Raw genomic sequence first — 23,282 nt, forward strand, 5'->3', positions numbered from 1 at the left:
GCCCGTGTGCCATAAAATAAAATTAATTCCAAATTAGATTGTATTGCAGGTGTAAGCTTTATGTCTTTTTGCTGATTACTTTTTAATGTAATCATTTATACACAATGTAATGAATCCAGCGTATTGATCATCTTTCGAGTAATAAACTATTTTTAAACAATTTTTTCTTGGATTTTTTTTTCGTGTTGTATTTGCCAATATCATACATCTGAGAAACATAATTTCAATATTTTGCTACATATACATTACACTATGATTAAAATGCGAATATTAACGTTGATATATTTTTCAGACATAACTGTTACATAGGGATAAAAAAAATCGTTTTAAAAAGTATAGAAAAACACAGATCATAATCTAGATAGAAGAATTTAGAACAATGCAGACATACGAGTTATCCTGCAACAAAACTGCAAATAATAGTTAAACAAATAAACCAGAATGTGAAAAAATGCAAAAAGCAAATAGAATCTATCAGACGCCTATAGAAATTAATTGAGCCGTGCCATGAGAAAATCAACATAGTGGGTTTGCGACCAGCACGGATCTAGACCAGCCTGCGCATCCGCGCAGTCTGGTCAGGATCCATGCTATTCGCTAACAGTTTCTCCAATTCCAACAGGCTTTAAAAGCGAACAGCATGGAGCCTGACCAGACTGCGCGGATGCGCAGGCTGGTCTGGATCCATGCTGGTCGCAAACCCACTATGTTGGTTTTCTCATGGCACGGCTCAATTGAGGACGATCTTGAACATAATCAGCGTTACAGGAAGGTAAACAAAATGTCTCTGACAAGCTATATGTCAATTATTAATGCATTATATAAACTGTTCTCGGTCCTACATTTATTTCTCAATTGTTAAGGCGTGAGAGATGACTGGGGTGAATGAAAGTTGTTGACATATTTAGATCAATGAACGTTAATTTGAGTATAAATAAATATTATCATGTCGATTTCAATGTTTCGGACCGAAAAGTTTGTTTTTCTGTGTCATGTTACATGGATGACGCCGGAAAATGTTTAAATGTCATCTTACTTTTCACAGTTATTGATTCCAATGATTAATTTTATTACAAATTTAGACCCGAGATATTTAAATATAATGTTTGCTTATCTGTCACAGAGAGTGGTATTTTCCGCAGGACATCAGAGATAAAACTAATTCATAGTTCAATTCAGTAATGAGACCTGACATCTGCATGATATGGATATTTAAATCTCTTAATATTGACACAATTATATTTTGTTACAAAATTCTGCAAGATAGGCATACGTCTAACACAATAATTGGAACATTAAATCATTATTTAGATGCAATTAATACCAATTACTTAATGTTGACACAATTACATTTTGTTACAACGTTCTTCAAGATAGGCATACGTCTAACACAATAACTAGACTTTTGAATCTGTATTTAGATGCAATTAATATCAATTACTTAATATTGACACAATTACATTTTGTTACAACGTTCTGCAAGATAGGCATACGTCTAACACAATAATTGGAACTTTAGATGCAATTAATACAAATTACTTAATATTGACACAATATATTGGCATCATTTATTGACAAGTTTCTTTGATAAGGGTATTTCTCATCAACAATAAATCAACACCTACACTGGAAGATTCTCTATCGGTAATGCATGAAAGGGTGGCAAGTCTTACAGAGTTTTCACTTACGAATGATACTAACAGACAGTGAATGATGAGGCAATAAATGCCATGGCAAAGCGTTTTAAATATACCTTAGATACTCGTTGACGTAGTAAGCTTTGAATAAACAGACGCTTTAAACAAAACAAGAGATCTATTAATCAATCCAAATGCTTTCGAAGTCAAACAAATGTAATGCGGAAGAAATTATACTTAACAGCGGAAATCTGCTTGTTCTTACTGATTTATGTTCATTTCTTGAAACGTCCCATTCGGTTCAAATATTCTTCTCAACTGAACATATTTTCAGCGCATATTTCTTAATGTTTTGATATGATTCAACCCCTAGGGTCACTAATAAACCGAAACGACGAAATAGTTTTCCGATAGTTTTACAATATTTATAACGGCCAATAAAATGAAATAAAAATTGTTAAGAATATCCTTACTGTGAAAAAATTAAAATTCTCTGAATTTCGTGACATATTCCAATGAAAACTCGAGTAATGATGAAAGACGTCCGCTAATTCTTTTCAAAACAATTTCTTATTGTTGCTGGCCTACTTTGCGAAGCTATGTACTCCGGCTGTACTTTGGGTGCTCTTTACTTCCGGGAAATCTACCCTAACCGATCACGTTTTAGTATCTACCACGAAAAGCCGCAGTAAATTTATATAGCCATTAAACTATTTGGAATAAGCTATAAATGCCGTTTTAAAAAGCATGATACAAATAATCATTGCATCAAAGTACAAACATACATCTTTCACCACAAAAAAAACAAACAAACAACAAATAAATGTTTATGGCACATGATGATATATACAGTGGCAAAGACGAAAAATTTAAAAGACTCAACCAGAATGAAATATATGAAACTATTCATGTGTAATGTGAAAATAATGACACTGCCGATTTTCAAAGTAAACGGAGGTATCTGTATACACTCAGACATCTACGCAAGTTCCTTTACAAAATTGTTCTGCTCGCGAAACAGATTCAGACAATACATATCAATTCTACATGCATTCCTTTCAAGTGCATTTAAGCTGACTGATACGATCTGTTCAGTCTGAAATGTTTATTTGTATTGTTTCAGGAATGAATAGTAATCAGTCAAACAATAACCGCTTTAAGCATACATTACTTTTGCGATTTGTCAATGTACAAGAAATCAATTTGTTAAAATAGAATAATTCTGATGTCTAAATTGGTCTAGACATCATTAGTTTACAATTCATTCGCTTGTTACAACAGAAATCCATACGATGTGATATCAGTACTCGTATAACTATCTAATTAAACGTACTCGGTATCAAGTTGGTTCAATACATGGAATACATGATTATTATAAATATGTTACATAAGCCATACAAGCTAAATACTGGTACTGATTTCCACAGGGACCAATTCCACCACCGGTGGTAATTTACAAGTTGTCAATGTTAATCTTTTTTTTTTTTGCGAGTATAAAAAAATAATGCATTTTTATGTCATCAGCCTATAGATTGACGCTACACTGAAATTATGAACATTTTTATTTATTCCACGGTAAAAACCGTAAATGTACAAAAGGATGATAAAATTGTATATGAGCTAAAATTTGTAACAATTAACATACTGTAACACCGCTCAATATTAGATTGCTTGCTTATCATTTACTTATTGTTTTTGAACAATTAAAATATTTGCAACATAAACATTTTTCATTCAATTATATGCATAAACATCTATTATGTATTTTTGATGTTTTTCTACTTGTTTGCTAGTTCGGTTTGGCATCTCTTCTTATAAACTCTTATCCCCTCCCTCCCCATCCCATTCTAAGTAGTTTGTCCAAAACATATTCCACTTGTATTTTTATTTCAGTGAAAATACTAGCACTTAAAAAGTGATGTATCAATAATTTATTTTCAATAATGTGTTTAATTAATAATGATATGCAAATGTCAATTGAAACGTAAATGTGCAGGTTCTTGGTTCAAGTACCAGTGATAGCGGAGTTTGATCGCGATCTCCACAATGCGAGAACTGGTTACTTGATTAAAAAAAATAATAGAGCTATACTGATTTTTTGTCTACAGTTGCTTACGGGAAGTCTGACACTTAAGTATACAAGCACTTTTTCTATCCAACCATTGACGAAGTATAATTTGAAAAATATAACTGGAATTTGTTCAAGGATTAATACGAATAAAGAATAAATATCATTCCCGAGAAATCAAGTATCACGAAGCACAAATGTGCTTATTTGGAACTGTAGTCTCAAGAAGTAAAACAATTTTCACGGTTTCAAAAAGACAAAGGTGATGTTATTGATATATATATATATATATCTAATTAATCACATAAGTATTCGAAATATTATGTAAATTGTTTTGAAAAAAAACTAAGGGTTTACAATAGCATTTGTTTTTGTTATTTTTTCAAAATACAAAGGCACTTTTATAAATGTTTGGATTGCTAACATTTGTGATTATCTAATACAAGTGAAAAATGCATTCATATTGATATACCGGCTATTTTTTGGTATCTCTAGTAGTTATCATTCGTTACAAAAATTTATAGCAGATGTCAGTGTCTTGAAGTTCAGAATTCTTTTGCTATCATAACATTTATGTTTAGCAAAGAAGAAAATAATTAAATAAGAAAGTATGTGATATTTTGTTTAGAATAAACTTATGATATTTACACTTCGTACGAACGCAGCGTTATTATTTACTTATATAAAAGTATATTGTCTGTAGAGAACAGTACTTCAAATGTACGTAAACCAACTGACATTTTTATGTATGTACTGCTTAAAGGATATTTCAAGATGCTCTATAAATACTTTGTAACTGTTTTACAAACTTATACTTACGCTACGTGCGCAAACATACTTTTTGGCATTTTATTGCAATATTAAATGTTATCATTCAACATATTTCCTTCACAATGCAAATATATGTCTGAATAAATTAAATTAATTGATTAAACGCTTACGTGTATATAGTTTAATATCTCCTTCGCTAGAACATAATTATCTGCAATAACAACCAACAACACCATGTATCACATATATCCTATCATAGCAGCACAGAGTCTAATACTGGAATACTATCTATCGACTTTCGCAGTTATAGGCGCGCTTATTTTCCACTGTATGCAGAGTTGGTATTATAGGAAAAGTTGCCACACTCCTCGCATGGCATTACTTAAAGTCTTCATTCTTCCATTACAATATTGTATACGCACATTTAAGAATTTGCGAAAATCAGAAAATATGATAATTTCCCCTTAAAAGTGATAATATATTGGTAGCCACAATACATGTTAATAGGAATTATACACGTGTATGTGATTATATGCACCTTAAAGTAGATTAAGAAGTAAATATGTAACTTTTATCAAACTATTCTCCCTAAATTTAGTCCGGTTTGGAATGCATTTACTATATATAGACATATCCATGAAACCGGCTATAATAATCAGTTTTTTTTCCTGAATATAATAAACTAATTGTTATTAATTCTGGTGTATGCCGACTATTTATTGTATGCTTTTCATTGTAATACAGGAGTATATCAGCGAAATAGCTTTATATTTTCACTGTTTCGCAGAACATAACTTGAATAAGAATGAATATAAATTATTAACAGATCGGAAATTCGTTTGAGAATATACTTTAAAAAAGATATAAAATTAATATAACTCAATTTTTCAACATAGATATCCTGGCGTCATACAATGCACGTGACATTACGAGGGTCAAACAGGTATATTTTGGATTAAACAATTTAGAATAACAAATCATTCAAGAACATCAGTCGTGAAAACATTGCACACAGTGTTCTCTCGGTGAATTGCCTTATTATTATTATTATTATTATACCAGATTAATATAGCGCCCTTTTCATGATCAATTTCACGTTCAAAGGCGCTTTACATAGTTAAATGCAGCCAAACAGGGTGCATAATTCATCCTCTACTAATACAGACATAGAGCGATCCGACCAGAGGGACAGAGTGAGACAAAGCGCCCACAACAGAGAGATCAGAAATCAGATACAGGTTTGTCCGGCTAACTTAGCCTAGCTCGTTGCGAATAGACAGCCTGGTTCTTTAACGTGCCCAGTGTATAGCACTGATACACGCAAGGATTGCCTGAGTTCCTGACCAGTACACATCTAGTTGGGTGGGAAACACTGAAAAGCGTTTCTGAAAATTCCCGAGTAGCTGCCGGGGATCGAATCCCCGACCTCAGGATTGGAAGGCCAGTGTGCAAACCACTGAGCTATCCCTTCTGGAAATACGAAAAATATATTGAAGTGCAAAATTGAGACTCAAGTCCAATTTCTCCGATGATAAAAACAGGAGGTTTTCAAATGCACTACCAACAAAAAATAAAGAAGTAAAGAAACGGTACATTATAATAGGCAAATTAATATATTGAGACATAATTTTGAAGACAGAAATAAATTGTTCCTTCGTAGCAGAATAGGTAATATAATACATTTGTTCTGTAAAATAAAATCGTAAAGACAATATATATTCCCTAGCGTTTATGTATAGCACGAATGTTGATGTGGTAATTGTTAATTATTCATTGTGATGAAAATAAAATACAGTTTCTTTCTCGTAAATAAGTTTGATATACCGTGAAAACAATTTAGTTCCGTGTTTTGGGGCGAAGCGTCTATTAACCTTTAGCCTGCTGGCGGCAATTGATTCTGCCTTTGCGACCAGTGCAAACCAAGATCAGCCTGCACATAATGGTCTGCACTGTTCGCTATTCAGTCAGTAAATTTTCAGAGAACGCCCCTTTGAATAATAAATGGTGTTGCCCAAATTGAATGATTGTCCAGCCAATTTTAGAAATTTAGCAGGCTAGGTTTTAATTTCAAGGATGGACGAACCACAAAATCCACGTAGTTAACAATTCACAGAGTACAACCAAAACGTTGCTTTGTATCTTTTAACGAGTTTCTCACCAGGCAGCATGCACTGTCGACCTAAGGAATAATCTGAACGACTAGCCACTAAGCAAATGCAGCCATTAAAATGATTAAAGCAAGATATTTCGAATTATTCAGCTTCAATTTGTACTGTATGACAGTCATATTAAAACACGTTGCTTCATATTCTTATCTCTACAAAAACAAAAGTAACTTATTTTCTTTGACGTATTCTTACGTTGATGCTGTCGTAAACAAAAACATTATTGAAATTGTTGCTTCACTTACGTCTAAATTGTTTCAACACCCAGTCTGATAGCAATCAAATGTAGCTGTTCAAAACGTGGTTGAAATTCATTTCAGCGCAACAGTCCTCGACCATCAAAAAACGAAAAAATAAAATGGCCACCAAAATAAAGTGGTGTGCCGTGCTACACAGTCAATTTACAATAACTACCAAGCAGTTCCACTTTCCATTATTGCTTTCAAACAATATATCTCATGCCTTCGATCGCAGACTAGGATTATTCCTAATCATGCACAAACACCTGTTTGAAATATGTTATCTGCAGTACCTGTGCAAATATAATATCAAGATAAAAACATCATTAATTCGGCGATAAGTCTGCTGTCAATGTTAACATTATTTTATGGTTTACCTAACAAGAACTACGTGCTTATATTTTCCAATGTTTTCGTTCGCATATTGGATTTGTTAAACTTCTATAGTTACCCTTATCATGTTAAGTGAATTATCATATTATTGTAACACGATGTGTTTATAATATTAAAAGACGTAAATAAAGTTCCATTAAATTAGAAAGATAACACGCACTATCTTGTATGTGCTTTATAGAACAATAAGGCCAAAAACAACGTAATTGTATTTCAGAAGTGATATGTCATAAGTCACAACAGAAAATAATATTCTTGGGCACATTTAATGTATTTTTCACTAACAGAAAATATCTCACATTTCTACATGAATGCTGAGAATTTATTAAAAATAATTTCACAATCAAGATTTCATTTTCTGTCCCGTATGTCAATGATTGTGCCATCATGGTGAAGTGTTACACTTAGTCTGCTGTTACCAAGAGCTGTCGCAGGCAGCAACTTTCGACTATTCAAAAGCATGTTCAAAAATTAAAACTTACATGTAAAAAAGTTAAAAAGAGGCAACAAATTTGAGCCGTACATATTTCCCCTCTTATCATGCTTAATCAGATAGCTGGTAACACATAAATACTGCATTGCGAAAAAAGCAAAACATAGTTATTGGACGTGTGCATTGCATGCCATATTACCACATGGAACAGACGTGTGAACTTTTAATTCATTAAAGCGTGTGAAGTTACAGTCTTGTAAGTGGTTACTGAGTTACCAGCATACGTACAAAGCTTAAACAAATCTGGACATAGACATCTGCGCGGACACAAACGCTGACGAATGGGTGAGTACTTTAAATAATCAAGCTAAAATGATACATTAAAAATCATCGAATCATCGACTTTATTTCCGTTTGAGAACTGTCGCCATAATAATCTTGCATGCATACATTGTGTAGCGACAAGTGCAAGTTTTTACCATGTAAATGAAAACAAAATGTACAACAGGTTAGATTTGCAATGAAAGTATATTATTAAAGCTTCGAGTGTCTACAAGGCTATTTTAAATGACAATGAAAATTGGTACATGTAGTTTCTCAAGAGAAGGTATTTATAAGTCTTAATTTCTTAAGGCTGACAAAATCTGAATTTCGTGTCTTATCATAACATTTTACACTACATACAGGGTGGTCCATAATATATAACATAAATAACTTTAATAACATTGTCAGTTTTAGCGATAGGGAAATAGTTGAGCACTTGTTAGAAAGCTAATTGGCCCAAGTTTTGTATTAGACAGGTAGAATGATTGCATGCGACGTCAACGTGACGTCAATGACTTCACTGATGGCGTCATGTGTTTTTGGTGTTTCCAAGATGGCGGAAAATGCAGAAATTGTGAAAATGTATTATAAATTAGGTAAAATATCTCAGAAACTTGTTGTACGCAAATTGATAAACTGTACACAGAAGCTTCTACTCCATCTGCACAGCAAATTAGAATATTAGTCTCAAAATTTGATGCTGAAGGAACTGTTAGTGACCGAGACCGAGTGGTTAAGGTCGCTGACTTCAAATCACTTGTCCCTCATCGATGTGGGTTCGAACCTCACTCGTGGCGTTGAATTCTTCATGTGTGGAAGCCATCCAGCTGGCTTACGGAAGGTCGGTGGTTCTACCCAGGTGCCCGCTCGTGATGAAATAATTCACGGACGGGCACCTGGGTTCTTCCTCCACCATCAAAGCTGGAAAGTAGCCATATGATCTATGATTGTGTCGGTGCTACGTTAAATAAAAAAAAAAGAGAAATAAATAAACAGCTGTTAGTAAATTAGTTTGTTCATCAATTTAGAATTTAGTTCAAATCATTTTCAGGTTTGGAAAGCTTTTGGTAAGAAAAATCCATGAAGTCAATTATAGAAATTAATAAAGTGTGTACCAGTTAAATCATGTGTGATAAACAGTATGTGTTCCAAAACTGAGCTTTATTGCCCCACGTTAATTTCAAATGTATTGATATTTTAAAAATGGGAACAATAAATTAAAATCTCTCCTGAAATTTCATATGCAGTAAAATACTTCATATTAAACAGAATACGGAAACAAATCAATTTAAATGTGTATACCTCTAAAGCGCCAGGCATTCATGAGTTTCATGTTCCCAGAAAATACCAGAAAAAAAGAATAATCTGAGAAATTCAATAAAAATGTTTCAATGAAAATAAATTTATTGCTAGTATTCATTATGTCAGTACTTTTTATATATTGGTATAATAATGGAAGTTACAGATCCTAAAATAAACCCTTTGGTTTCCCTCTCCTCTACAGAAAATGAAATTTCTATTGCTGTCTTATTTGTAGTTAAATCTAGAAAGAAACTGAAACAAAATGTGACAATATCAGAATTGATCTTGTGTTCAGAATACTGCCACAACAAACATAAAAATTGATATTTTAGTCTACATTTAACACGCAAAGTTAGAGTCAAATGTATACACCTTTTTTGGGGGGTTTATTTTTATTTTTATTTTTTTTTGCAATGAGGACATCAATATCAAAGAAAGAAAAGAGAAGAAGTTAAACTAGAGCGAAATAACAGAATTATTATCGAAAATGTTAATATAAGATATATACGTTCATTTATAATTGACAGCTAGAAGTTATATTGATAGTTTTGTACCATATTTTATACAAAAAAAAATGTACAAATTCAGACGCATTAAATAAAGCAACAATTCTATAAACAGTGAATATGTGCTGATTTATATTCTTTTGGGTCTGCATGACAACATGCACTGTCGGACGACGACTAGCTCTGTAGTTATTATATCATCTGGCTCTTTAGAACATCAAGTCTCAGAAATGTATCAGTATAAGGAGCTCCGCTTAAGCCGCCTGAACATGTCATTACATTTCATATTAAATAGACCCGATCAAAGTGTCTAACAGTACGATTTTGTTTGGTTGTGTTGAATGCTTCCAAACATTGTTTGTATAGTTTGTTTTACTCTATATCTGAAATAATAGATGCTTATAACACGCTAGTAATTAGGATTAACAAAACATTTGGAATGTAAATCTTCATTTATTTGGTTCATTTGGGTATGAATAATTCATAAGCAATTTATTAACATCAACACTTAAATACCCTGGATAGAAAACGCATGTAGGAGTGTCATACCCGGTCGTGTTTTCTCTCATGAAAGACGTAAATTTAAATAATTAATCATTTGAGGGATGAGGTGATAAATTTCAAGGTGAATAGCTTTAAAGATACCTTAGATAGTAGTTAATGCTCTCGGTATTAAACGTACATAAGGTTTATATATAGGCAGAAACAATATTAATCAATCAAGCCAAGTTTGAAGTAAAACAATCAGCTGTAAAATATCTTGTTAACTGATTACATTTTAAGCGCACATTCCTTATGCTAAGAAGTTTCATTACTACTACACTCTTCATTACTACTACACTCTTCCAGCTGCTGGTATTAAACCAAACACATCTGTAAGCGTAAAGATGTCATCTCTGTCCACCTACAATTAATTAAAATACAAAAAGATAAAATCGCGTTGTGTTTTTTTTTTTGTGTTTGTTTGGTAAAACTTTTACAAATGTATTAGAAGCCTATCTAGTCCTAAGTTTGTAGTTTCTTATGTTTCGGTTTTCCTAGAATTAAGTTATTGTAATTTGTTCTATTTTTCAATATGATATATCGTAAACGTTCACCAAACACAAATGTTTCAAATGATCAGTTTCAAGACCGTCTCAATCTGTTAGAAAGTAATTAGCTAATGAAACGAAACTAAACCGCAGATCTTAATGTAAATGTAAATTTGAAAATAATTTAAACCAAGATCTAATCTTTCTGCAACAATAAAAATGAATGATTTCAGCCTCTGTCTACAGTTTAAGTCAACAATATACCTTTTGAATACGTGATTATATTCTCAATGAAAAGTATGTTCTAAAATATTCATTTAAAAAGACTTTAGTATCTTACAATGATTTCCAAGAAAACGTAAGCATGTATTTCATGCAGTCATGAAATTACAGGAAGTAATTTTTCTAAATCATCAAAATTTAATCAGAAAATTATTGGGTAAAGCATTCAATGTTGCTCGTAAATGTTGATGGCACAGGTAAAACAAACGACATATTATAAATATTCATAACTGCTTTGTTTACAAATTTTACCAAGCAGACAACTAATAAACGTTCCCTAACAGGTAGAACATATCATAAAACTTAAACGAACATTGTGTTCACTGCAATTCATTGTTGTTAGAAAAACCTTGCATTTTACCTATTCACTAATTCAATGTTTATGTAGACAATGAGACAATATCAACAGATTGTTCAATCTTGTTTATGACGGACGATCAATTTCATCAACTTAGCGTTGTTGCATTGTCTCCAGATAGTTTGTCTTCAATTGCATACATTCATTGCAGATGTATTTAAGCTGATTGATAGGACCAGTTTATAATAAAATGTCTGTTGTCTAGGATATAGAATAAATAGTAACTTGTCAAACAACAATTGGTTTAGCATTCCAGTTCGTTCTTAGCAAAATAATCATTTTACAAGAACTATTTAAATGTCACCGCATGCCTATTTGTTTCAATTTGTGTACTTGCAATATATCAATTCTTAAAATGTATAATACAAACTAATACGTACGCGAGTCTAAATGTTTTTACAAAAAAATGCCGAATGGTAATGGTAGATTTTCCGGAAGCACAGAGCACCCCAAACACAGCCATAGAGCCACAAATTTGAAAGGCGTATTCAATATATTAATTCACATTCCTAGTCTACAAGGCTTATTTAGACGTTGCTATACGAGAACATGTTTTCCTTGATCAGTTCTCACTGAATATACGCAATGCAAACCTGATCATGCGACTATTATATTTGAGTTCAATAAACTCTGGGTATTCAATACCACGGGCACACGTTTAAAGGCAATCTGTATCATAGATGATTTTCAGTCAATTCTGGTGGCGTTGCGAGTAGACAAAAATGTTACTTTAGACCTTAACCCACAATCACGAATGGTACTAGTTTAATTTAATAATGGTATGAAGCAATATAGTCATATCAGTTCACACTTTTAAAACTATCACAACCAAACTTTTATCTTTATTGAAGTTAAAAAAACATGTCTGTAAGTTTGCAAAGTAGAAAAATGCGAGGATAAATATCCAACAGGGAAAGCCACATTCCGCAGCCTCCTTAAATACCAACTCAGCACGCGAACGCACACACGAGCAACACACTCACACAAAATTAACACTAGGATAAAACGAACAAATAAAGGAAAACAGTGTGGAACCGCCAGCAAAAGCCCCACTTGGGAGCTTAAACCGGTATATGGTGCCCATAACCTCACTCTTTCCTAAACATACACAATGGCAACAGAAGGCATATTATGTAAAACACAAAAATGCTCTTGTAAAAATTTTAACTATGGTACTAACCAATAAGTCCTGTTACATCAGTTTTTGTACAGTGCATATAAGAAATGTTTGCTCATAATACAGCTTTGGTGCCAAACCTTAGTAAAATAAACTATTTAAAATTTACTGTTGTAGCTAGTGCGTGTTTAATGCCAGCGTATAAATATAATAGCATTCCGAGCGTATATCAAGCATTGTCGTTCCTAAACTAAAACTTACTGTTCCCGTAATTGTCAATAAAAATCTAATAATACCCGTAAATCATAAAGATTTGTGACATTCAGCTTTCCTCCAATTATTTGACAAAACCGTATTAATGAATACAGTATCTCGAGAGTGGAAGGCATATCAGGTAGGTATTAATTCATTACATCGTAATCGCTATCCAGCAACTTTACTCCAAATTTCTTTGAAACTGGAAAACCTAATGTGCATGTCGCAATACCTAAACAATCACAATACTTCTTTCTATTCGGGAGCGTATGTGCTTAATTAAAAAAGACTTATAAACAATAAATCTCTTATCGGTAAATATTTTTACAATCAGCCATAAACTTTATTAGTATAAATACGCATTTAAGTGCTTATTATGATGTTGTTTTTCTACTTGTTCGCTACTTGCACCTGTTCTTCCTTTTAAGAAACTCAAGAAGTGTTTTCCCAATAACTAGTCTGAAAATACGTCATATTTTGTATGATATAGTTCCATATAATCAAAACTCATTCGCTCTAACAGTGATATTTCAACGAGTTGTTATGTTATTTTACTTGCATTATGGATAAGAACAGAATCTAACCACGATCAGATAAGCGTACGTAATGATAGCTGTAATAGATAATTTATCTAGCACCACATACGGTCTAAATATTAAGCATAAAAAGCATAAAAAACAGTTAGTATGCCAACCCTAGGATAATTATGATATCCCGAATAGTAAGAGCCTGATATGGCACTTCAAACTATGCGTTGATTTTAATAATCTGCTCTAAAACAATTCTCTTAATTTTAGTTCGTATGCAGTACTTTTAGACATGGTTTTGTTTGGTTTATCGTCACACCGACACAGTTTCAAAACGTATCTGTCATATGATGACTATCTTAGCTTTTGAGGGCAGAGGAAGACTTCAAATCCTCTTTCTGGCGTAATTTAAGACACAAGAGGGCACCTTAGTAGAACCATGAATCTTCCTTAAGCCCCAGCCTCCCATGAAATATTTCAATATCCTTAGCGGGGATTCGAACACACCGCTGAGGGGCAAGTGATCGTAATCAGTGAATTTAACCACTTGACCACGGTAGCCCTGAAGAAGCATTAACTAAATAAGTATATCTAACTGGGATTCGTCAGTTATGCGGAATGCCTGCCACCATACAAAACATGCATGAGGATGAAATGCAAAGAGAATGGAAGATTTGATCTGCAAAGAGTAATACACTCCCTATTCTGGAAGAAATCATTTCCGATCATCTCGTCTTATTCTTATTTTCAGAACTAAAGAAAATACTTTCTTCCTGGTATTAACAGCAAAAATCAGGAAGACACTTTTAACGAAGGGAACGCGAAATAGAAAGCAGCAGATTAGCGCAACAAATATGCTGCATGTGCATGTGATATTATTATACTGTGTTAGAAATAAAATCACAGTGGAAATAAAAAGTGTGCGTTCTTATGTCAATGTGTTCTTTAAATTAAAAGAAAGACGCTTTGTTACAGGGTTTAAGAATATCCTTGTGTTATTACCATCAGGTGCATCTGAATTTTAGAGAGAATGTTACAGACAAAATAACAACAATTCAACTGCTTTAAAATGATTGATTACTAATGAACTTTGTCTATGACGTCAAACATTACCTTCGGTATCATTAATCTTCCGCTGTATTTCGTTATATTGAACAGAAGCAAAGTTAAACAGACAAAGCCACATTTGAAGATTTCAGCCGCCATTAAATTAAACATAATTTGTAGTCTTGTACAGCATGTCTTGTAAACTGGGTTAAACACTTTTTTTTTAGTTTTTTAGTTCCAACATAATTTAGGAATTTGAAATATCAGAATGTATACATTTTCTGTAAATATCATGTGCTTTTTAAAACAATTGTCGTAATCTATTGGAAGCATTTTTTTTAGGAAAATAAACACATTTGAAAAAAAAAAGAAACTGAAAATCATATTAAAGGTAGGTTACAAACATTTAAATAATTCAGCACATATCCACATACAAGGTGTATTAAAAGGCAACTTAACGGCAATATAACTCCAACGAATAACCAATATGTCTACTAAAAACGAAGGCATCATTTTGTATAAATGTTTATATTCTACATAGTCGACAGTATCTTGTACCAATAAATTATGTTCATCTACATTTAGATTTCTATGCCTGATACTATGAGGTATCTGCCGTCTTTATCTTTTCGTTACAAAAATAACTAGCAGATGTCAGCGACCCATCGCTTTCAAGCTCAGGATTTCATATCTTATGATAACATTTATTTTTGCGAAGCGGGATTTGGCATAAGAATAAATAAAATATCACATTTGATTTAGAATAACCTTACATTACATACGTAAATAAATTATTGATTTCTTCGTTATACACTTGCAATCCTCCCACACATTTTTCATTCATAACGTGTGCTAATAATTATTTTTTAATATATATTAGTTACAATTTTACGTGTAGATCTAAAACAGTCGCATCCACTAGGATAATCTTAGTTAAGTGTTACGAATAACTCATATCAGAGTTACACCGGTGCTTGAAGTTGCAAATGGTCTATTTAAAGGTCGATTCTGTGAGAAGAAAGTGACGCGTATCTTCCTTTGTAAGCTATATGCACTTTTTTACCGACGGTATGTTTACAGTTCTGTTGCAGGTTGGGCAAGATTTACTGAATGATTATGTATTTCGGACTTTTGGCCATTTATCTGTGTCTTAAATTTTACTATGTAAATACCACTACAATTCATGGGCTTATTTCAAAGTTACTGATATATATAGAATTGGGGAACCACATATCTCTTTTATTTTATTATCTGAATAATTTAATGAAGAATGATTACGACTAATTGGTGCATTTAGGGGAGTTATGCACGTTTGAATCCATTAAAGTCGAAAGTAAAATTAATGTAGGCAAGAATAATAAAATAACAGTAAATCATAATCTTTTCGTCATTTTCTGAATAAAAATGTACTTTGCACGAGCTTTTACAAGTTATTCAATCATTCAAAATATTTTATGAATTCGAACGCTTAAATATCAAACAACAACTTTATCAATTAGATAGGAAATTATATTTTAGCTTTTCACCTGACATGTACTGTGTCGATCTAACGAGTTAACTGAGCCGCCTTTTCGATTATTGTAACACTTGTGTTTAATCATAAAACGCTTGTAAATGTATCATTATAATAGAAAAGACTGTCCCAATTTTGATTCAAAATTTCTCTCTGATCCCTTACGAAATTATCTGTCCATGTCTAGATCCCCACTACTTGTATGCAATACCTTTCGCACGTATACCATAATAATGGTATTTTAACTCGTCGCATTAGCCTCACTAAAATTGCTCCTCTGCAATAACAAAGCAAGTCCGAGACATCTATTTGTTTCGTTCAAATAATACAACTTTATCTGAATTATAGAAAAACGCTTATCTAAAGTGAATTATCGTGTTTTTGCATTATGGTGTGTTCGTAATATTCGAGGACGTTAAAATTAGGTAGACAAATAGTGGCATCAATCTCCTCCCTGTTTACGATATATGTTTTACATGGTTAATGTGCAAATTTGATCATTTATCAGAAGTTCAAAGTCATATTAGTTTGTCGCTGTACAACCTACAAGCATTGAAAACATTTTAAACATTTTAACAGGCAGAGGAAACAGACTTTTTCAGATCAAGGCTGTCACTGTAATTATAACAATATTATTCTGATCGCATTGAGTCGTCTCATATGTTTGCATTTCTGTCTCATATTTCATGGGTGGCGCCAGGAAATGACGACTTTGCACGCTTTTGTTTACAAACATTGATTTAAATAATCTGTATTTCAGATCGAGCGTTTTACGTGAGAATTTTTCTGTTATATTATGAATCAAAACCTCTTGATTATGTGAAGTAATATTCAAATTACAATGAACAGCAAAAGTGCAACAGCATAGAATCTCAAACTAAATTATTACAGTATCTTCTAAACTTACATTATTTAATCAAGCTTTTCAGAATGCTTACAATTCGCACTTAACGTTCAACAAGTTAGTTCTGGAAGGCAATATATATGTTTATCTCCGTGTTGTTATATTTTTGTTGTTCAGTGGGATTATGGCGTCCATTCAATGTAACTTTGTATAACAGTATTCCACTCAAGTCTGTACTAGAGGGCACTAAGGATGTTTGTACACTTACTTATCTCTCATTAACAAAATCAGGCAGATCCATTCTGCTACTTATTAGCTTGCTTGTCGTTGCTTAAAACGATCTTCTTATGTGATTTAACTGGAAGCCAAAGAAAGGCTAGATATGCAAGCAGTATATATTCCGAAGACACACATAACAATTATATTCTTCATTGAATAATTTCTGCCGGATTTATATACTTTAACTGGAATTAATCAAAAGCTATATTCTAAGATCCTGTATCAAGAATATGTGTAGGAGTATCAAGTGTATACCATTTTCTCTTATGAAAGTTATAAATCCACAACCAACAATAAACCACTTTGAATGATGAGTTAATATATTCAATGATGGAAACCTTAGAATACCTTTGATACTTGTTAATGCAGACAGTCGACTTAAAACGTTTACACATGACAACAAACAGCATTAATCATTCCAGAAAATTTTGTAGTACTGTAACAACAATGCGCTTCCGATGAAAAATGATTTAAGGTGCATCTGAAAAGCTAGTTTCATAGACATATTGTTAAATGTTGAGATAATTTGAAATTTTTTGTTCAAATTAATAGTGTGTTGTAAATAGGTATTTGATACAGTCATTACACAGTGAGAAATGAATATGTATGTATTAATTTCAAACAAACGTCTATATTTAGCGTTTCAGAAATGAATTACGTACAACAATCAAACCCTAACAGGGTCCTTAGTTTATCAGAAAAGACAAGTCAAATTATTCATAAGGAAGACAACTAGAAACGTTTAAGAAGACGAAAATAGCATAATTCAAATCAGTTTCTGGTAATCCATTTTTATTATTTACAGAAGGAAACTAGCATATATACATATCAACTAGTAGTATTTCAGCAGTTTCACAACGTTACAATTACAGTGTTTTATATTGTTTGTGACTGCCGAGCTATTCCCTTTAACTTGGAATACTTCTCGCCAAATAGATTCTAACGTGCAGTCTAGACATAGAGCTACGTTTGCATGCATTCGTTGCAATTGCACTAAAGCTGATTGATCGGGGCATTTTCGTAATCTGTCTGTAGTCAGTTCCAGAAATAACAAGTGATTTGTCAAACAACGATTAACTTAAGTATTTATTTTCATTCCAATTCGTCATATGACAAGAACGTCAATTTTAGAATGGAATAATTATGACGTTATCTTATTTTTTCAGACAATTTTATATTTTTCATTTTTATACTTGAATTGTAGTTTATACATTCGTAGCCGTTTACTTAACTTGAGCGACAATTTTGATATAGTGTTCTCTTTATCTACTAATGCGAATATTCCCTGAAAAACAGCCATGCAAAAGTTTACAAGTCTTTCACGCAAGCGATATACATAATATCTGTGCTTTTCATTAGATAAGAACGAGTACAAATACTGCTTTCAATGAACTTCATTATTAATTGATAGTGTTCGTGGTGCGAGCATGGCCGCAGTACCACATACAATGACACAGAAGTAACACAGATGTGTTTGTAGTATTGCGCGTGAATGTATTATCTCTTTCATGTCCAAGTGTTAACTATGTAGCATTGCTTTCGATTATTCCTAACCAAAGACTAGATTGAAAATGACAATTGACGGTGAAAACATTTGATTTTTCATAACAAAGACTATATTTAAAACTGCCAAAAAAGCGTCAAAGAAAACGCGTCGACAACTATTATCATTTTAGCTTTCGTGTTTATTTGAGGCTACTGGAACTGATATTATTGTTAAAAATAAAAAATAACGAAATAGTTGGGAAAAGGACACCATTTTCATATATCGGATGTAATAATTTTATAAACGATTAAGTTTTGACAGATAAGTATTTTGGGGGCAAAAACGCATCATACACCAACTGATAAATACACAGGTTATCGTCTCTTTTACTCTATCTATGCATTATGGATCGTAAGAATACATAAAATGTAGGAAGTGATAAATATAATATAAATGCGCAACAATTTTGAAATATGTTGATTGTTATTATTGTCCATGTCTTACGTAAAATAGATTTAACGTACCAACGTTATCGAATAAACTTCATGTCATAATGATTCCCATTAACTGTTTACCTTTTGACATTGCTGCTTCATAATTAGTTTTCAGTCATGAAATATTCCATGTAGGTATGGAGCTGTATGTAAAAAGTTTTAAAAATTACCTTAACCAGAAAATGTATATCTTACTTAGAACAATTGACACACATATCCATCGTTTCTTCTGCATTTACCGTCTGGTTATCAACAGGTCTGCTGAACTGAATTTTACAACTAACACATGATTTTGCTTTTCAGTTCTTTTTACTTTAAAAAGTGTTCGTCTTAAGTTTACGCCTAATATAGCACAACTACACATGTCATATAAAACACGTCAATCGCTTGCATATAACAAACTTCGAAACTCTGTGCGTCAAATCACTGCTAAACCATTACATCATATTCATGTCGTTTAAATACGAAGATTCTATCGAGCATTTGTCATGTAACTCAAATCACTGCTAAGCCATTAATTCTGTTCATGTATTCTATGTATGAATACAAGGGATCGTGCACACATTTAACATCGGACTTATGTCAGTCAAATTGCTAATAAATAAATAAATTATCTTCTTCATGTCAAAAAGATGCAACGAATTTATTATACAAAATGTAATATCTAACTGTCTTCGAATGACTCAAATCACTGTTCAATTAGTAATTAAAATACAACAGTTCGAGTACACACATTTAACTTTGAACATTATAAAATCACTGCTAAAATCTTATCATACTGTATATTTTTGAAACAATATATTGTGAAGCAATATCTCTGTATGAAATCTGAAGGGTGCACTGAGTAACATTTTATGTCAAATGATAAAAGACAACAAACAAAGAGATCTATTCTGGCATCTAGATGTCACCTAGACCAGTTAACGAATGAAAAAAATCAGAATGACATGAACTCTTTCATTATTCTTATATGTTCCCTGTGTCTTGTTTTCTTAGTGTATGGTAATGTACATATCACATTAACTCGCGGCTGACAGTAGATGATAAGAGCCCAAACAATTCTAAGTCAACTAAAGTCACAGGCAATTTTAATCTAATTAAAACGAAACAGCAGCTGAATATCCATTTTCACTAAGTGAATAATGTGTTGTTGAATTTCAAATGAATAATGTGTTGTTGAATTTCAAATGAATAATGTATTGTGACTTTTAAATGAATAATGTATTGTTAACAATTTAAATGAATTATTCTGCAGAAAATAAATTAGATGTGGCAAGAACAAATGCTATTAACTAGCATTTAATGCAGAATTTATACGATATTTCAATATTAGTCCATCTGAAATATTGTCTTCAACGTATGGCAATAAATTCAAGATCTAAAGTGAATAATTACTTTATTGGATTAGAAAAAACGTTAATTGTTAACCCAATTAAACTAAAATGTAAATGTTTTATGCGCTGCCTTGAATATAACAGAACATGAAGTCTGGTGTTATCAATTTCCCAAAATTTGTAGTTGCAAGAACAGATCCATGTAAGACTATTTTCTAAACAAAAGTCTCATTGGTGGTTAAGGTCTTGTTTGGTCATTTCTATTGTAAGTATGATTTTTGTTGCACCTGTAGCTAACAGGAAGGTGTTAATTTGTTACTCGCAGGGTAGAAGTTGTTCCTCTAGTTTCAAAGTAACTAGAGAAAGGTAACAAACTTGTTTCAAAACGGGTTAAACGTCATGGGCCGTTGAAGAGTCTGGATGGTAACGTGGCCCATTAAAACATAAAGAATTATAACAAATGTTAAAGAAAGTTCTTCGGGAGCCTACATTTTCATTTTACATGGATACTAAACTTTAGTTAATGATTGAACTACCCTCGGCTGTAGGTTAGAAAATCAGCATATATCCTGGTTGTGAGAATGGTCTTCAGTTGATACAATTTTGTACGCTAAAATCAGGCATCTAAGCTTTTGGAAAGATTTCTTCCCGTATTCCCTTTCAAAAAATCTAAGTAAAGAATGAAAACAAAAATGTTGGCCTACAGAGATGATAAAGCAAAAGCAATGAAAATTCACTATCAACCCTGCTCAGGCGTTGAAAAGAATGAATTCGCCGTTGATTCATTTACACATTTAATGATAGCAAAAGGAATGGTATTATGAACACATAACAAAAAACTTGTGCAAATAAAAGGGAGCCGATGTTGAATATAACCACCGACGTTCGTTGTGTTAAGCATATCAAAACATTTAAATTATTCAGTGTTTGTTGCAAATATTTCAGCGTATTTTTCCATATTATATAAAAAAGGAAAAACAGAAAAACAGCAACTTCGTTTTTTAGGTGTCAGTTTACATAAAGTAATGACATGACTTATTTGCATTAATTAATAATAATCAATACACATGTAAACTTGACTATTAATAACATTTTACATCAATTGCGCACTTGGGGACAGCTGCAAATGAGTATATATACATTTAATTTACACAAGTTACAACATTACGTTACAACAACGTCGAGAACACTTATTATAAGTAATGTGAACATTCAAGAGGACACACATGACATTTCAATTACGTAGTAATCTAGAATGTGTAAAGGTATCTAGCAATTTTTTAGTATGAAACAATTGACCTTTGTTTCTCGATTTTCTGATTATTAATGATATTATGTGTACGTTCTTTATTGTTACTTACAGCAATTATAAATAAGATGTTCTTTTCGTATCATTTGATTTATTTCGGAGCAGCAAATCGTGGAACAAAAATGTTAGCAAAGGAATATTAAAAGTAAGTTTAAAACTTACGAGGTAAACTTCGTTTATTTTTCATTAAATGCAACAAGTTCAAAGTACTAACAATTCGTTCCGTCACCGGATATTCGTATATTTAAACCCGTCTGACCTGTCTATGAGTTTATCTTGTTATGACGCCACTCATTCGGATTTTTGCATTGGACAAGACGTTTTTCTTGCATCGTCCAAAAGTCAACGCAACGTTTTATCATTAATCACGCGACTATGCATAGGCAACTGCAGTACTATGAATATAGCTTTAATAAATAATTAGATGTACGGTGGTAAGATGAATTCAATATCAACTGTTTGATCTACCTACAGGAGTTTTCTTTTATTTAGTTGTGGATTTAATTCGCAAGCTTCATATATAAACTATAAACTAGATTCTATACATAATTTCATCCTTCCATAAACATTTAACAAGCTTGGTTGAAATAATGATCAGAAATTTCAAACTAATACAATTTGCAATTTCCATGAAATTGAATACCATGCGTTTCTGTAGTTATCGCAGTTTTCAAAAGTAAAAACATTTTTGCTATGTTAAGGTAGGGATTATATTGTTAAAATGACACTTTAGCAGAGAATTTGACAGTATTTATAAATATGTAATATTATGTATCAAGATGTTAGTGATAAATCTTATATATACACATACAGTGTGAGTTTGGGTATTTTTAAGGAGATTCAAACGGTAATACAATTTCACAGTAGTAAGAAACGTCAGGCGTCTTTACAATATGTAAAATTATAGTAATAGCAGTCACAACCAGAGCAACGCATCATACGTCAGCCAACTATGATTAGAAACTCTAGTAAAAAGACACAGTAGAACAGTTTCTTGAAATATCTAGAAACAAGAACATTTTAATCATAAATGGCGATGATTAAAAGGGAAGAGAGGAGGAAAATGGGGGCATAAAAAACGTGGTTTGTGTGTGGGGATGGGGAGAAGAAAAGAAGACACATCACCAAAATACAATATATGATATGAAACGAGCAAATACAAGTTAAAGATAGGGAGCGTATCATCTTAGAACGGTCAGTAACCTATATTAATGAAACAAGGGATATAAACTCGTTTCAATAATGTAACTTAAAACTTAACTTATTTTAACTAATTGAAAGACAATGTAAATGAAATTATTCCCTGTGGAAATCAGAGTACCAAGAGGTAGAACAATTTAGGGCATGACCAGAAGTCTCTAAATTTCATCATACAGTTCACTTAATTTTCAGCACGTTTATGTTTACATAAATGTTTACCAACGTGTATTGTAAATGTTCCTTAAACCTCATGATATATGATGTATATATGATTTAGCTGAACAACCCTTATATTTTACAGAATACATATCTTTCTTTAAAAAAGTGGCTAGCAGATGGCAGTAACGTTATCTTTCATACCGTCGAGT

The 23,282-nt window shown here is 32.2% G+C and overlaps 1 protein-coding gene across 4 annotated transcripts in view; it reads right to left on the minus strand.

Moving 5' to 3' along the window:
- Positions 1-23,282, minus strand: part of LOC123527916 (G-protein coupled receptor dmsr-1-like) — an 80,212-nt gene that overhangs the window by 13,951 nt on the left and 42,979 nt on the right. The window contains exon 1 of one of the 4 annotated variants that reach the window (XM_045307649.2): positions 4,647-4,800. The exons of the other annotated variants lie outside the window; for them this stretch is intronic. The gene's annotated coding sequence lies outside the window, so the exon portion shown is untranslated. Of the gene's footprint in view, positions 1-4,646; positions 4,801-23,282 lie in introns of those variants that run through there. 4 annotated transcript variants of the gene reach the window in all.

This window comes from Mercenaria mercenaria, chromosome 14, assembly GCF_021730395.1.
Source record: "Mercenaria mercenaria strain notata chromosome 14, MADL_Memer_1, whole genome shotgun sequence".
Taxonomy (NCBI): domain Eukaryota; kingdom Metazoa; phylum Mollusca; class Bivalvia; order Venerida; family Veneridae; genus Mercenaria; species Mercenaria mercenaria.